Consider the following 16,129-nt stretch of genomic DNA (forward strand, 5'->3'; position numbering starts at 1 on the left):
CTTTGTCATACTCCAGAACCCCATCAATACAGTTTATTCAGTAGAAGGTGGCTTACTTTAGTCACCCAGTCAGCAACTGTCTCACCTTGACAATCTCTCACTCTCTTCCTTCTCAGGACTCTGTAGCAACCCAAGGCTAGAGAAGTATTTTACCTCTGAGCCTTCTCTGCTCAGGAAAGTCACTTCCTCTAGTATCTCTACTGAATCACTCCAGGCTAGGGCACTTATCCTTCTTCCTGTCCAAGTCCCACCCCTATGACTGAGCAGGGTTGCATTCCTTTTTGTTAAGGTTACTCAACACTGAGCTCAGTGCACTCTGGGACATGTAGTTCACCCACTCCTAGGCCAGTGCCCTCTGCTGCCCAGTGGTACAACTGCATCCCTAGTGAGGGAAAAGCCCTCAATTCCTCACAAGGACATATCCAAAATTGATGTCTCATACCTGCACTATCTTTTGAACATTTAAAACAGTGACTAGTTTGGGCTGTGACTATTTTTTGTACATGATGAAGGGAGATATATGTACAAAACAAGGATTAATAAATTTGTTATTTGAGGCTTTCATTGATCAACTATGCAGGAAGCTTGGCGATTAGTCCATGTAAGATATCTGCAGCAACATCTATACCTAGATATCTGGTCTATCCCTGCAACCATTTGTCCAAGTTCAAGAATGGCATATCTGCCTGCAGGAATTTGTATAACCATGATACTCTGTTTTTTCTCACCCTTCAAAAGAAAGACCTCTTCAAGCTGCTCCACTGTATATTCTATATGAGATTGTACCAATAGGGAATGGAAATATTGAGTTACCTGCAAGTAGGCAAAATAATTTGTCCTAGCTAATTGATATTTATCTTTTAGCTGCCTAAAAGATAATACTCTCCCATGTTTGGCAAGAACATGATTCAATAACTGGATTCCTTTGGTCTCCCAGGCATGAAAGGTGTGACTTATCATACCCACCTGAAAGTCTGAATTTCCTCTCAGAGCTAGCCAGCCTGTAATCCTTGGGTTAATCTGGTTTTTATTTTCTTGCATAACCAAAATCATCATCACTGAAGGAGTTGGATTAAACAACTATACTTAAGTGTCTGCAGCAACTCTTGACTGGCCCCTGAAGAACACAGCCAAGTGCTAAAAGGTGAACCAATGCCTTTTCAAAATGTAAAGGAGTATAATAATTGGTAGACTTCATCCATTCATATATGTGTCTCTTAAGACATGCTTTAGCATACAAACCAAATCTTGCAAAGTCAGCAACCCTTGAGGAAAGCCACAAACAGAGCTAATCCCCTTCCATAACAAATCTATACTAACCTCTTCTATCTCTCTTTCCATTTCAGATACATTGGAAATATCTGAAAAAAAAAACAAACCCAAAACAAAACATGCCACCATCTGGGGAGGAAACCATACATCCCGCCATGGAAAGTGGGAATCTCACTCAATTATTCAGTGAGGATTCCTAGAGGGTTTGCAATTTGTTTGTATCTGAGGCAATGGAAGGTTAAGTGTCTTAAAAGGGAGTCTCAATGAGCATTAAAATATGGAATGTTTCACGCATTTGCTTGCCTGATAGCATTGCAGAAAAGGTAACCAAAGACCCTGCCTCTACTATGTATCTCTATACCACTACTAGATGTATACAGCACTGTATGGATGCACATAAGAACTTTATTGAGAATTTCAAAGTTCCAAAGGTACAATTAAGCATTCCACATAAAATAAAGTAATCCACATAAAAACCTAAAGAACCTAGTCCGCTGTAAGCGTTTCGACAAGATAGTGTTCTTCAGGGGTCCCTGAAAGTCCTATGGTAGTAGATATGTGGAATAACTGGTATATGAAGAGTCGTGAGGAAAGCGCTGGTTGACCTAAATACATTTCTTGAAGTCCCTTATTTGTAATTGTATAGAGATACATAGTAGCGGCAGGATCTCTGGTTACCTTTTCTGCAATGCTATCAGGACAAGCTTTGGTTTCAAGCAGTGCTTTCCTCACAACTATTCACATACCAGTTATTCCACATATCTACTACCATAGGACTTTCAGGGACCCCTGAAGAACTCTAGCTTGTCAAAATGTGGACCGTGTTAGGTCCTACTCTTTCAGCGGACTAGGTCCTTTAGGTTTTATGTGGATTACTTTATTTTTATGTGGAATGCTTAATTGTACCTTTGGAACTTTGAGATTCTCAATAAAGTCCATTTCAGGAACATCATCATTCCATTATTTTGGTTTCTTCAGGTAAAGACCACCAAAGAGCCTTCAGCCTTATAAATCTCAGCTGCCTTCAACCGTCTCTTCAAGGTCAGAACAATTTTTCTCCCTTCTTTCAAGACCCAACTGCAACACTTCCTCGCCTGCTTATGACTCACCAAACCTTTTCTTCTCACCTCCTTGCCCCCACCACCACAGCCTACCTGTTTTCTTGCTAGTGCATTCTATTTCTTCCTCCATGCATGCTCTCTCATTCCTTTCTCAGATCCCTGCTTTCTCATTCCTGCAACATTTTCTCTCTTCTCTTTCCTTGGATTCACCTGTCTGCCATCTAGCATAATCTCTCTTTTCACTAGACCTTCACACCCATGACAATTTCTTGTTCTGCCACCCTACCAAATACTTCTGGGCCCTCCCACCATTCTTCCTTTCTGACATACTTCCTTTCTTTTACGTACTTGCACATTCAGGGATGATGCAAGAGTACCAGGTGCTTTAGCAAAACTGTATCTTGTACTTATCCCACCTTGTCAATCCCAATCTACTCATAATAGATGTTACAGCACCACTCTTCCTCTTCATCCTTAATGCCTATAAATCAAACACATTAAAAAATGTGGTCACAAAGCCAACACTTCCAGATGTTGATTTTGCAATGCACACAATACATGTGCTTGTTGTGCCAGCCTTAAAGAGGAGGAGGGAGATAGTGGGAAGGCATGGCACAGGCTTCCAACACCATCCAACCAACATGGCTTTCTCTTCAAGCCCAGCCAATCCCTACCACCCACGCTATTCCACCCAGCCAGCTCTCCTTTCTCTTTTTGCTTCCCACCCACACACTAATTCTGGTGCTCTAAGCAGCTGCCTAGTTCACCAACAGGTAGGGCTCTTTCCTTTCCTTAGGTCTACATGCTTGTCAGCTAGTGCAATATCCCCCTTATTCTGGCCTGTAGAACTTTAGTCTCCCAGATTCTTTTACCAGAATTTATTCTCCTCAGACTTTTCTCCCTTCCTTAGGCCCTAGCTAGCTACAAGTTCTTCTTTCCTGCTTTGTAAACATGAGAAAGGGAAAGAGATGGAATGAAGAGATTGGAGTTTGAAATAATGGTGAGACAGAGAAGGAAATAACAGGTGGGTGGGGTCATGGGTAGGAAAGGAGGGGTATAATATTAGGGTGGATGGGGGGGTAAAGAAAGAACAGAAGGGTAATGAGTGGATGAGTGAGTGAGAAGGAATGGGTTAGACATGAAGGAGAGAAGTGTGAGGAGTAAAGGTTGAAATATTGGAGAAATGCTACTGAAAACAGACTCGGTGAGAAAGGCAGAGAAGAAAAGAGAACAGATATAAGAAGAAAAATAATTTAAAATAGTGAAAAATTTAGAAAGAGAATAAATATATTTTAAAGAAACAGTCGTAAAATAATTTTCAACATACATTTGTGCATATACTCATATTTACACATTTGGCACAGAATCATGAAAACTGTGTCATGGAATATTTTACATTCTTGATGAGTAAGCCTGGGGCCTTGAATTCAACTATCATTTAAAGAAGATAGTCTGACTCTAGATGGAGTAACAGCATAAAGAAAATGACTTCCTGCCCTGGAAATTAAATTCCACATTACCTACACTGTGAAATATATTTCTTCCCAAAGCCCCATGGAAACTGCCTAAGCTTCAAAAACACATCTTAGCTAGACACAGCCCAACTATTAAAGGCCATAAATAGTCATTTTCAATGCTAGTCACAGTAACATATAATTAATGGCAGCACATGCTTATTCTTTAGGGAGTTCTTGCTCTCATGTTTTGATGCTTTGTAAATGTAGGGTAACAGGTAATCTTATCAGTAGGGGTATCTGCTTAGATTCCAATTGCAACTATCTAACCCAACAGTCTTGTCCGATCTTAGTGGTAGGCAGACAGATCAGTATTGTACTTGTCAAACTGGACATTTTAGCTTCTAGAGAGAGGGCAAAACTAGAAGAAACTGGGAGTGACATATTGTGATCAGAGGAGGCCTAAGTTGTAGAAGAAAACTCAATCTGACTATAAAACTCTGACTCACGGTTGAAACTGTCTTTTTGGCTTTTCCTGTTCCTTCCTGGACTCTAAACGTACCCTAGTGCTAAGGGGAAAGCTTTGGTGCCCAAGCCTTAATCTTATAGCCCAGACAATATAAAGACTAGTTAACTAGTTAGATAGTGACCGAAACCAGAGTTCTCAGTTTCAGCTGAAACTGAATCAGAAGCTGAAATTTACCATTCGATTTTGGCCAAAAGTGAAAATAGCACCTTCCCCACCTGTGCAGAGGAGGGGTCTTCCTGATCCAGCTGCTGCCACCCCCAACTTCCCCCCAGCCAGCCACCCCCACTAACCACAACCTCTCTGCCCTCTGTGAGCCTACTTTTAAATACCCTGGTGGTCTAGTGGCCTCTTCCATTAAGAGTGATCTCTAGTCGCAGTAGCATATGCTTGTTCCAATCTCAAAATGATCACCGGGACCTCCCATGGCAGTCTTACAAGGATACTGTGGTAAGTTCCAGCAGCCATTTTGACTAAGGAACTGGTGGGAACAAGAGTGACTGGAGATCACTCTTGCCTAGAAGAGGCTATAAGATCACCAGGACATTTAAAGGTAGGACTCAAGCCTTTGGGTGGTCAGGCAGTCCAAGTGGGTATGGGGGGTGGGGGAAAGTTTCAGGCTGGGTTTTGGTGCCAAATCTGAAACTGAAATTTGGTTGATGTCTAAAATTAGTGGTGTGCTACCAAGCCATTACAGAAGGGTCAAAGGAGTACCCAAAAGAATTTAGGTTACAGAAAGCCACAAAAGCAGCTGTCTACGTGGATAGCAGAAATAACAGGGAACCCTCATCATCTTCTTGTATTACTAAGGAGAAAGAGAGACTGGTCTTTCAAGCTGGCCTGGTTTTCACCCTAGCTACAAGGAATCCAGGCACATTACAGGGCTGAAGGAAATACATCATTTACAACATCTACACAATTCCTGAGGATCCCAAGCACATAGAACCTGAGTCTCGTGGAACCATGAACAGCACTCCTCCTCTCAGCAGCAGGTATATTAGGTTAAAGGAGCTGTAATAGACACTTGGTTTTTTAAGGAGCTGTGTTTGCCATTCACTACCTTCCATAATAGAAAGTAGGAGTTCAGGAGCAAGGACTTTGTCAGAGGGTAAAGATAGAGCTAACAGCATTGGAGATTTTGTATATACTGTATGTTGCTTTCTGCTGTTGCCCTTGTGTCTGTTAACTCTGCCACACATTTGTGACATGCCAAGAACTGACTTCAGTAAATGTCGGTTTAAAACAGCAGCTGTGTAGTCTGTGGTGTTTAAATGACTGGAATGGTTAAAAATCTGACAGAACTGCTTTATTTGGTCTCCTGGTGTATGACAGTTCTTATCCTGATCCCAAAACCAATAAATCTTATGTTCCTGGTTTCCAATGTTTCCAGGTACAGTCTAGGCAACTATCTAGATGATACACAAACACAGGGTTACATAACAATTGTATTTGTTTCTTTCTGAACAGGTAAGTGACCCCATTTGTTAAATCCCTACAAGGATTAAATATAAAATTCTTCATATTTCAATTGGGAGGGGGAAGCCAATACTTTGACAGAGAGGGAAAGAGAGCGCAATGGGTTCCCCAGAACTGATCAGTCTGCCCATCCTCAGTAACCATTATCTCTTCCTCTCTCTAAGAGATCCCATGTGCCTATCCCAGGCTTTCTTGAATTCAGGCACAGTCTGTCTCCACTACCTCTTCCGGGAGACTGTTCCACACATCTACCACCCTTTCTGTATAAAAGCATTTCCTTGGGAGTGGCCTAAGGGATCTGGCCAATTGGAGTCTTAGGCCACACCCAGTGTATCCCAGAATGCACTGAGAGAGAGGCCTAAGATTCCAGTTGGCCCAAGTGCCTAAGGCCCCTCTTATGGAAGGGGCTTTAAATGCCTGGGCCAATCAGGGCCTTAGGCCCCTCCTCAGTGTATTCCATGATGCACCAGGAAGGGGAAGGCCGACCATTCAGTGGAGGTGGGCCTGCCAGCCGGAGGGAGTAAACATTCCTCTGGCCAGCCAACTAACAAGGTACTGGTGGGGTCCAGGTGGGCTTGGGGGGGGGTCGGTTCTGTCAGGATGGAATGGACATCCAAGTGGGGGGGGGTGTTCCTGCAGGATTGCCTGGGCATCCTTCCTGCCGGGGTTGTCTTGGGGGTGGCGGCAGGAGGGATTGGGCATCCCTCCTGTTGGGGGATGTATCAGGGTGAGGGGCTTCGAGGGTTTTAGCATGAGGGAGTGGGCATCCCTCCTGCTGGTCATCTTCATGGGGGGATGGACTGGTTCCCTGCCATAGCCACTGAACTGATAATGGCAGGGAAATTAACTTGCTGCAATCAGCTCAGCGGCAACCCGATTCTCTGACCAAGGGCCGCCGCGTGAGCGGACTGCTGGGCACAATGGACCACTGGTCTGACCCAACAGTGGCAATTCTTATGTTCTTATGATGTGCTGAATTCAGATTTGACAAAACAGCTGATTGGATACTGTTTCCAAGACATTTACATTTTTTCCATTGAAACATAGAAACATGAAGATAGCTAAAGACCAAATGGCCTATCCAGCCTGCCCATCCACAGGATCCACTATCTCCTCCTCTCCCAAATTTCCTTGAATTCAGATACAGACTTTCTCTCCACCACCTCTACCAGGTGACAATTTCATGCATCTACCACTCATTCTGTAAAAAAGTATTTCCTTAGATTACCTCTGAGCCTATCACCTCTTAACTTTATCCTATGCCCTCTCATTCTGGAGCTTCCTTTCAAACTGAAGTAAAGGCTGCTTTGTTTCCCATAACTCGGTTCAGAGAATGTTTTGGTACCAAGTTCTCTCATCTTGCTACACCCACATCGTCCTGCAGGGATCCTTGCTCATTATAAATGTTTTAAGGCTTTCCAGGGTGCCTGGCATATGAAGTCACACAGCACTGATAACAGTTCAGCAGAACCTTGGAGAAATATCCTCCCAGCAGGGAATGGAGACAAAAACTTTATAGCAGAGGTCAGCTGGGTTAGCATTGCAAAGGATACATGTGTTCACAGACAGCAAGGTACAGGCCGGGCCTGGCTATGGGAAAATATAGGTCTGTAGTGTCCAGCAAACACAAGGTAGTTGTCCACAAGGTAGGCCTGTATGTCCAGATTATCCATCTCAAAACAAAAGAGATTTTCCTCATGTGCATTTACGCCATATAAGTATTTAAATGTCTATCGTATTTCCCCTCTCCTGCCTTTCCTCCAAAGTGTACATATTGAGATCTTTAAGTCTGTCCCCATATGCCTTTTGACGAAGACAACAAACCATTTTAGTAGCCTTTTTCTGGACCGACTCCATCCTGTTTATAGTTTGTTGAAGTTGCGGATTCCAGATTTGTACAAAATATTCTAAATGAGGTCTCACTAGAGTCATGTACAGAGGCATCAATCCTCCTTTTTCCTACTTACCATACCTCTCCCTATACACCCTAACATTCTTCTAGCTTTTACTGTCACCTTTTGAATCTGTTTGTCACCTTAAGATCATCACATACTTTCACACCCAAGTCCTGCTCCTCTTTCGTGCACAAAATTTCTTCACCCCCTAAACTGTACCATCCCCTCGGGTTTTTGCAGCCCAAATGCAGGACCTTGCATTTCTTAGCATTAAATTTTAGTTGCCAAATTTCAGACCATTCCTCACGTTTCACTAGGTCCTTCCTCATGTCATTCACACCATCAGGGGTGTCTACTCTATTGCAGATTTTTGTATCATCAGCAAAGAGGCATATCTTACCTGACAGCTCTTCAGCAATATAGCTAACAAAAATGTTAAAAAGAACAGGCCCAAGAACCAAATCTTGAGGCACATCAATGGTCAAAGAAATTGAACACTCACCACAACCTTATTGATTGTTAAATTTAACACTGCTGCTTCTCACCTTTGAAGTGACATCCTTATTTGTTGGGGTGTACTGTACTTTTACTGTTTGCAAAAGTGGGTTTGAGATCTAGCTTCAGGGATGCTCTCTATTGTATTTAGATATATACACTTTTGTCAAGAAACATGTATAGCTGTGTGAATTGCTGTGTTATTTAAACTTATGTTTTCCTTCTTGCATTGGTCCAACACAGAGAATCGCTGGCAGCTTGTTCAGCGCAGGTAAATGCAATGCTGGTCAGTGAGTGGAGGGTAGGTGTCCGGGTATATGACTGCAGCATCGGTCATTATGGTGCGAGGGGAGTGAATGGAGGGAACAGCAGTGCACTGATGGTCAGAGGAATGGGGAGCAGCACACTGATGGTCATTGAGGTAGAGAGGGATAGTAGTGTGCTGGTCAACGGGGTAGGGGGACTCAAAAATAAACTAAAAGCCCCAGGGCTTTGGACAGGCTTTTTCACTGTCAGAGCACTGCCACTCCTGGTTTAGGAGGCTCAAAGGTATGCAGGGTGGAAGGTTGGTTACTGAATCAGCGAGCCTGATTTTTTAAGAAAACAATTCAAATCGATTCACCGAAGTGAATCGGCAAATTGGGCAGCACTACTGGTGAGTACTTAAGCTTGATGACCAGTAAAGGGACTGGTGAAGAGTGTCCAGGACCAATGGGGACCCAAAAGACTGGTAGAAAAATTAAAGGATTTAGGCTGATGAGGACTGGCGGGGCTGGTGGTAACCAACGGAGAGACTGGTTATCATACTGGAAGCTGCCCATAGACCCAGAAGGAAGCAGCCTGAAGAACCAGAGATCATTGGCCGAAGGTAACTGGTGAAGGACCAGCAGAGGGACTGGTGGGACTGGTGGCAACCAGCAGAGAGACTGTCAATGGTACTAGAACCTTCCCATTGACCCGGAAGCAATGAGGGTTGGAGAGGACCTGGTGAATTGCTAGAAACCCTGGGACTGACAGTGACTGGCCAGTGATCGGCAGAGGGACAGGCAGGGTCGGTGGCTACCCGCGGAGAGACTGGTAATGGTATCGGAAGCTAGCCAAAAACCTATGGAGGGGTCGGCGAGGACTCGGTGGAGACTAGAGAAGTGTCCTGAGAGGCCTGGTCATGTGTGTGTGTGTGTGTGTGTTAAGTGTGTTTTTAACAAAGCCTGGTGCTATTTTAACAAAGCCCATTGTCAAAGAAGTGCGAAAGAAGGCCAGAAGTGCCTGGGGGTGTTGGAGTGACGGGTGATGACCGCTCGGCCCAATCACAGTCTCACATTCTAACTATACTGTTTTACCACTTGCTTTTAAATTTATTTATTTTTATTAATAATTGGCCTGTTTCCTTGCTTGTCAGTATTATTCATGAGCTAAGAATTCAGATGCAACCATAGAGGTTTGTAAATAAATCAATAAAATTATATTACACACATTCATATTCCTCATTGCACTGTTCTCCAATTTGAGGCAGGAGCACTGTAGGCTGTTCCTGCACACCTATTATGGCTACAGTGCTATCAAGTTAAGGTGAATTACAGCTCATAAAATTAAGTAAATAGAAAACAACTCCATTGAAATATAGTACACACAAAAATAAAAACATTTGTTAACAAAATATAGTATCCTAGGCTTCAAACAGTTCACTGCTGCTTAATCAGCTGTACAAGGTATTAAATGCAACTGTAAACAAATATATTATTAGATTAGTTCGGAATGTTCTATACCAGGGGTGTCCAACCTTTTGGCTTCCCTGGGCCGCATTGGCAGAAAAAAAAAGTTTCTGGGGCTGCACAAACACTGCAGCAAGATGGAAGAGGGAGCCAGGGGCAGCAGAGGAAAACACTGCATCGCCCTCGACCGGGGCCGCAGGTTGGACACCCCTGTTCTATACAATACCTCTGAGCATAGATATAGAAGAAGATTATTCCACAAGTAAGGGGATTAAAAAAAAAAAAGGCACTATGATTAGTGGGGATAATTTTCTAAAAGAGAAGTCCATAGGCAATTATTAAGATGGCTTGGGAAATCCACAGCTTATTCCTAGGATAAGCAGCATAGAATCTGTTTTACTACTTGGGATCTAGCTAGGTTCTGGGTTGGCCACTGTTGGAAACAGGGTACTGGGCTTGATGGACCGTTGGTCTGTCCCATTATGGCAATTCTTATGCCTTGTAGTCTCCCAGTGAGCTCTTGTACTTATAATGCAGAAATACCAATCTACAGAATGTAGCATATGGGAAGATACATACAGTATTGTCAGGGAGGATAGATAGATAGCTAGGGATTCCATTGTGTAAGGCTTTAGAATCCAGTGTTAATACCTTAAACTAAAAAAGCCAATGGAGTTTTAGAAAAAGAGGAGTAATGCAGTGGCGTACCTAGGGGGGGCGGGGGGGGGGGGGGCGGGCCGCCCCGGGTACCAGCCCTAAGGGGGTGTTCCCGGCCTTGCCGTTCAGTCCCCCGCCACCCCCGAAGGACCGCTCGCCCCACTGACCTTCCTGCACCACCTGTGAAGCAGCCCGCAGCAGGATCGCGAAGTCAGCGTCAGCATCCCTGCGCTGCTTCCTGCGCCGCGATCCCGCCCCTCCTCTGACATCAGAGGAGGGGCGGGACCGTGGCGCAGGAAGCAGCGCAGGGATCGCTGACGCTGACTTCGCGATCCTGCTGCGGCTGTTCATAGGTGGTGCGGGGAGGCCAGGGGGCCGAGCGGTCCTTCGGGGTGGGTCGGGGCATCAGGCCTTCAGGGTGGGGCGGGCGGGCGGGCAGGCAAGCAGGCTTTCAAGGGGGAGGGGGTGACAGGCAGGCAGGCAGGCAGGCCTTCAAGGGGGGACAGGCCTTCGGGGGGGGGGGTGCAGACCTTCAAGGGGTGCAGGCCTTCAGGGGGGTGCAGGCCTTCGGGGGGGGTGTAGGCCTTTGGGGGGGTGCAGGCCTTCAAGGGGGTGCAGGCCTTCAAGGGGGGGAACAGGCCTTCAAGGGGGGAAAGGCAGGCAGGCCTTCAAGGGGGGGACAGGCCTACAAGGGGGGGGGACAGGCCTACAGGGGGGGGACAGGCCTACAAGGGGGGGGGACAGGCCTACAAGGGGGGGGGGACAGGCCTTCAAGGGAGGGTGCAGGCCTTCAAGGGGGGTGCAGGCCTTCAAGGGGGAGACAGGCCTTCAAGGGGGGGAAAGGCAGGCAGGCAGGCCTTAAAGGGGGGACAGGCCTACAAGGGGGGGACAGGCCTACAAGGGGGTGGGACAGGCCTTCAAGGGGGGGACAGGCCTTCGGGGGGGTGCAGACCTTCAAGGGAGTGCAGGCCTTCGGGGGGGGGGTGCAGTCCTTCAAGGGGGTGCAGGCCTTCAAGGGGGGGAAAGGCAGGCAGGCAGGCCTTCAAGGGGGGGACAGGCCTACAAGGGGGGAGAAGCTACAAGGGGGTGGTACAAGCCTTCAAGTGGGGGACAGGCCTTCGGGGGGGGGTGCAGACCTTCAAGGGAGTGCAGGCCTTCGAGGGGGGTGGTGCAGGCCTTCAAGGGGGTGCAGGCCTTCAAGGGGGGACAGGCCTTCAAGGGGGGAAAGGCAGGCAGGCAGGCCTTCAAGGGGGGACAGGCCTACAAGGGGGGGGAGAAGCTACAAGGGGGTGGGACAGGCCTTCAAGTGGGGGACAGGCCTTCGGGGGGGTGCAGGCCTTCGGGGGGTGCAGACCTTCAAGGGGGGGACAGGCAGGCAGGCCTTCAAGGGGGGGACAGGCCTACAAGGGGAAGGGACAGGCCTTCAAGGGGGGTGCAGGCCTTCAAGGTGGGACAGGCAGACCTTTAAGGGGGGACAGGCCTTTGGGGGGGACCATGATTTAGAAGTACACGGAGGGAAGGGGGTGTTCAAAGAGACATGCATATGCCAAACTTTGGGGGGGGGGAAGAAATAATGGGTCTGAAAATAGAGGAGAGGGAGAGAGATGATGGACCATGGGATTTAGGGAGGGAAGGAACAGAAAGGGAGAGAAATTGGACACAAGGGATGGTGTGGAGGAGGGATAGAGATACTGGATAGGAGGGTAATTAGGAAAAGAAACGGAGAGATGGTGGACTCTGGGATGGTGGGGAAGGAGGGAGAGATGCCGGATGAAAGGGTATTTAAGAAAAGGTGGATCTGTGGAGGGAGATGAAAAAAAGGAAAGATACCAGACTTCCTGGGAAGGGAAGGGAAATGGAAAGGGAGGACAGAGTTGGCAGATGGATGGTTAGCATGCAGAAAGAAGGAGACCCTGGCAAGCAAGTTATCAGAAGAAAACCAGAGCCTTGGACCAACAAGATTTGAAATATAACCAGACAACAAAAGGTAGAAAAATTAATTTTATTTTCTGTTTTGTGATTATAACATGTCAGATTTGAAATGTGTATCCTGCCAGAGCTGGTGTTGGACTGCAAACGTGAGCTAGGATTTAACAGAAAGAGGAAAAGTCCTCTTTGTTTCTTTATTTTATTTACACCACAGCGCCAGTGTGGTTAGGAGAAGCCAAAGGGGGTGAAAAAGCTATAAAACCCACCAGGAGTTTTTAAAAAAATCACCCAACTGGGCAGGAAAATCGAATTGAAAAACCAATTCAATAGGGCTGAATCGAATCAAAATTTTTTTTTCCTGTATCTGGCAGCATTAGTTTGCGCTATTGTCTTAGACTTTAGGACCTGGGATTGGGGAGAGATGGCATCCTCAGTACTTTATAATGCAAGTGAAACGAGGATTTGGTCAGACTTTTGAAGGGTCTGCAGAAAAAAAATATTGTATAGGCCGGGGACATGAGACAGCAGGAAATGGGAACTTTTCTTCCTTCTATTTTTGTGAATGGAAAGGCTGAGGATGTCAGAGAGGTCAGTTAAAATATGTGCTTTATAAGAAAATATAATAATGTGTTTTATAAAGTTTATAGCATAGCTGGCCTACCCAGTGAGGTGTTCCTAGTGGTGATGGTGGCAGCGTGTCAATGTGTTGAGAGGAAGAGGTGGTCTGGGAAATTCTGCTGAGCAAACTCCGGGCCCATTTCCACCCCCCAGTTAGTCCACTCCACTCAACTGATTCACACACTGAGTGGGTCTTTGGGTGTTGTTTTGGGATCTCTTCCAGTGGTTTATCTCCTTCTGGTCCAAGGAAGGAAACTTTGTTATCCTTAGCATTGACCTACAGAATATGTTTGTAACAGCGCTGCTTGTGTGGCATTAGGCTATGTAGTGATCGAAAGAAAAAAACAGACCTTTGCACATTTTTGCACTATATGGTGGGTGTATGAGGAGATTCACATTTCCTGCACAGCTAAGTCCATGTGAAGTTACCTTGTGCTGTATTTGACATCTAGCAAGGTCTCTGTTTGAAAGGAAAGATCTAAACTTAAAAATGAAGTGGCCAGAAGTTATGGTAAAAGCAGATAGTGTAGCTGGTTTTAAGAAAGATTTGGACAAATTCCTGGAGGAAAAGTCCATAATCTGTTATTAAGACATGGGGGAAGTGTCTGCTTGCCCTGGATCGGTAGCATGGAATGTTGCTACTCTTTGGGTTTTGACCAGGTATTAGTGTCCTGGATTGGCTACCATGAGAATGGGCTACTGGGCATGATGGACCATTGGTCTGACCCAGTTAGGCTATTCTTATGTTATGTTCTCATCTGTAGGGGCCTTTGTTTTCACTTCTTATTTTAATGTATTTTTTTTCTGGGAACTTATCAGTGTTTTTTATAATGGGAACAAAAATGGAAGAGAATTAATGTGTGTGGAATGGGGGGTAACTAATTTCTTCAGCTAAATAATTCAATCCACTTCAAACAGACATAGGAGAACTTGTGCACCATTCACACACCCTCCAACCAAAAACGTCAAAAGAAAAAAACTGTTCGACAACCTCCTAGCCATTCGAGCTGCAACACTCGACCCCCAACTCTACAACCAATTGATATCAACCACAGACTGCAAAACCTTCAAAAAGAAATAAAAACCCTTCTATTCAAAAAACACATAAAACCGAACTAACACAATCAGAACTGTCCCAAGCATCACCTGCAACTACTCCATATGTACTTCTAATGTCATGACAATTTAGACATAATTTATGTTATGTTATGTTTGGAATAATGGTTACATATATGAGGTTCAATAAAAGAAAATTTTCACTGCCTGTTTCTATTCTGACCATTTATTCCATTTCATGGTTATTGCAAAAAAAAAAATAAAATAAAATTTTTTTACATGGGGGGGGGGGTGGCACTGTTCCCTCTAAGCTGAGCAGGAGTCCTCCACCCACAGTCTCACCAATAGAGGGTGCTGTTTTACTGTCACATTTTTCAATTGTGAGGGACATGCAAGTTCTGCAGGACTCCAGGGAACATACCTGTCCTTAGCGACTGAAAATATTCCACCCCCTAGTGGTAGCAATGCAGCTGGAGGACACCTGCTCAGCCGCCGGGGGTGTCAAAAAATGATGGGCCCCGGGTGCCACATACCCTAGGTACGCCACTGGAGTAATGTGATCACAATGCTTAGCTTTGTACAGAAAATGAGCAGCCATATTCTGCACAGATTGCAAACTTTTTAGATTAGTTTGAGAAATACGAGCATAGATAATCCAGAACAGGTAATATTACAGTAATCAAGTAAAAACTAATGTAAGCATGATAAAATGTGTGTAGAGCCTCGTGGGGAAATTTTATAACTGGTGCTGAAATATAGACGCTGGTATCTGAAAATGCCGTTAGAAATGGTGAAAAACCCGATGTTCAAGCGCCTAAATAAAAGGCGGCAACATCATACATACTTAGGTGCTTTCTGGCATCTAACGCCACTATGGGCATGGCTAACGCCAGAAATGGCATTAGGCACTGGAAAGCACCTACATAGGTGCGATTCACAGCATAGATAGATGCAGAAATGTGGGCCCAAAAAACCCTGGCCTACATTTCCAGCACTTACCTTGCCTGGAGGCATGATTCTGTATAAGGTGCCATCACATGATCGACATGTGATCAATGGCCATTAGTGTCCATAATTATGGACTATGTACAGATGATGTAAAGAATAGAAGACTGAAGATATTTGTTGAGTGAAGGTTAAATGTGCATCAAGAATAACAGCTCCCTAACAAAGTGACTCAACCATTGGTTTCCCAAACTAACCCCCCCCTTTTACAAAACCGCAAAAGCATTTTTTAGCGCAGGCTGGTGCACTAAGGCCATGATTATGCAAAGTGCGTCCCAATTTTAGGCAGCTGTAGGCATCCTACAGCTGTCTAATCAGCCAATGTTTAAAAAAAAAATGTTAAAAAAAAAAAAAAAATGCTCCCCAGGCAGGCCATCAATATTGAAGGCCTTAGGCGAACCTAGGCGGTCCTACATGTCTCCTTAGTAGAGGGAGAGATGCTTACAATGTAGAACAGCAAAATGCTGGCCTACATTATAAGTAGACGTGGTCACTATATTTATTGCAGCAAGGGTCTTGATGCCATCTGGCCGGCCTCATCGAAATGAGGCGGGCCCGCCTCTTCCCGGCCCATCCCCGCTAAGCCTAAGGCCTGATTGGTCCAGGCTTCTAGAGCCACAGGAAACCACAGGATGAGCAGAAAAGGGTTTCCCTTCTATAGGCTGATGGAAAGCAGCAATTGCACTGAGATGAACTTGAATAGATGTGGATTTGAGGCCTGATTGAGATAAATGCAACAGGTAATCTAAAACTGAAGACAAGGAAGTAGACTGAGGCACCTTGTGATGAATGGTGCACCAAACAGAAAATCTAGTCCATTTCTGGTTGGAACAATGTCTAGTGGTAGGCTTCCGAGAAGCCTCTAAAATGTCCTTGACAGATTGAGAAACTGTAGTGTGGCAGTTAGGTTGAGAGGTACAAAGCTGTCAGGTGTAAAGAATACAGGTTGGGATGAAGGAGAGACTCCTGACTC

This window comes from Geotrypetes seraphini, chromosome 1 (genome assembly GCF_902459505.1).
Source record: "Geotrypetes seraphini chromosome 1, aGeoSer1.1, whole genome shotgun sequence".
NCBI lineage: Eukaryota > Metazoa > Chordata > Amphibia > Gymnophiona > Dermophiidae > Geotrypetes > Geotrypetes seraphini.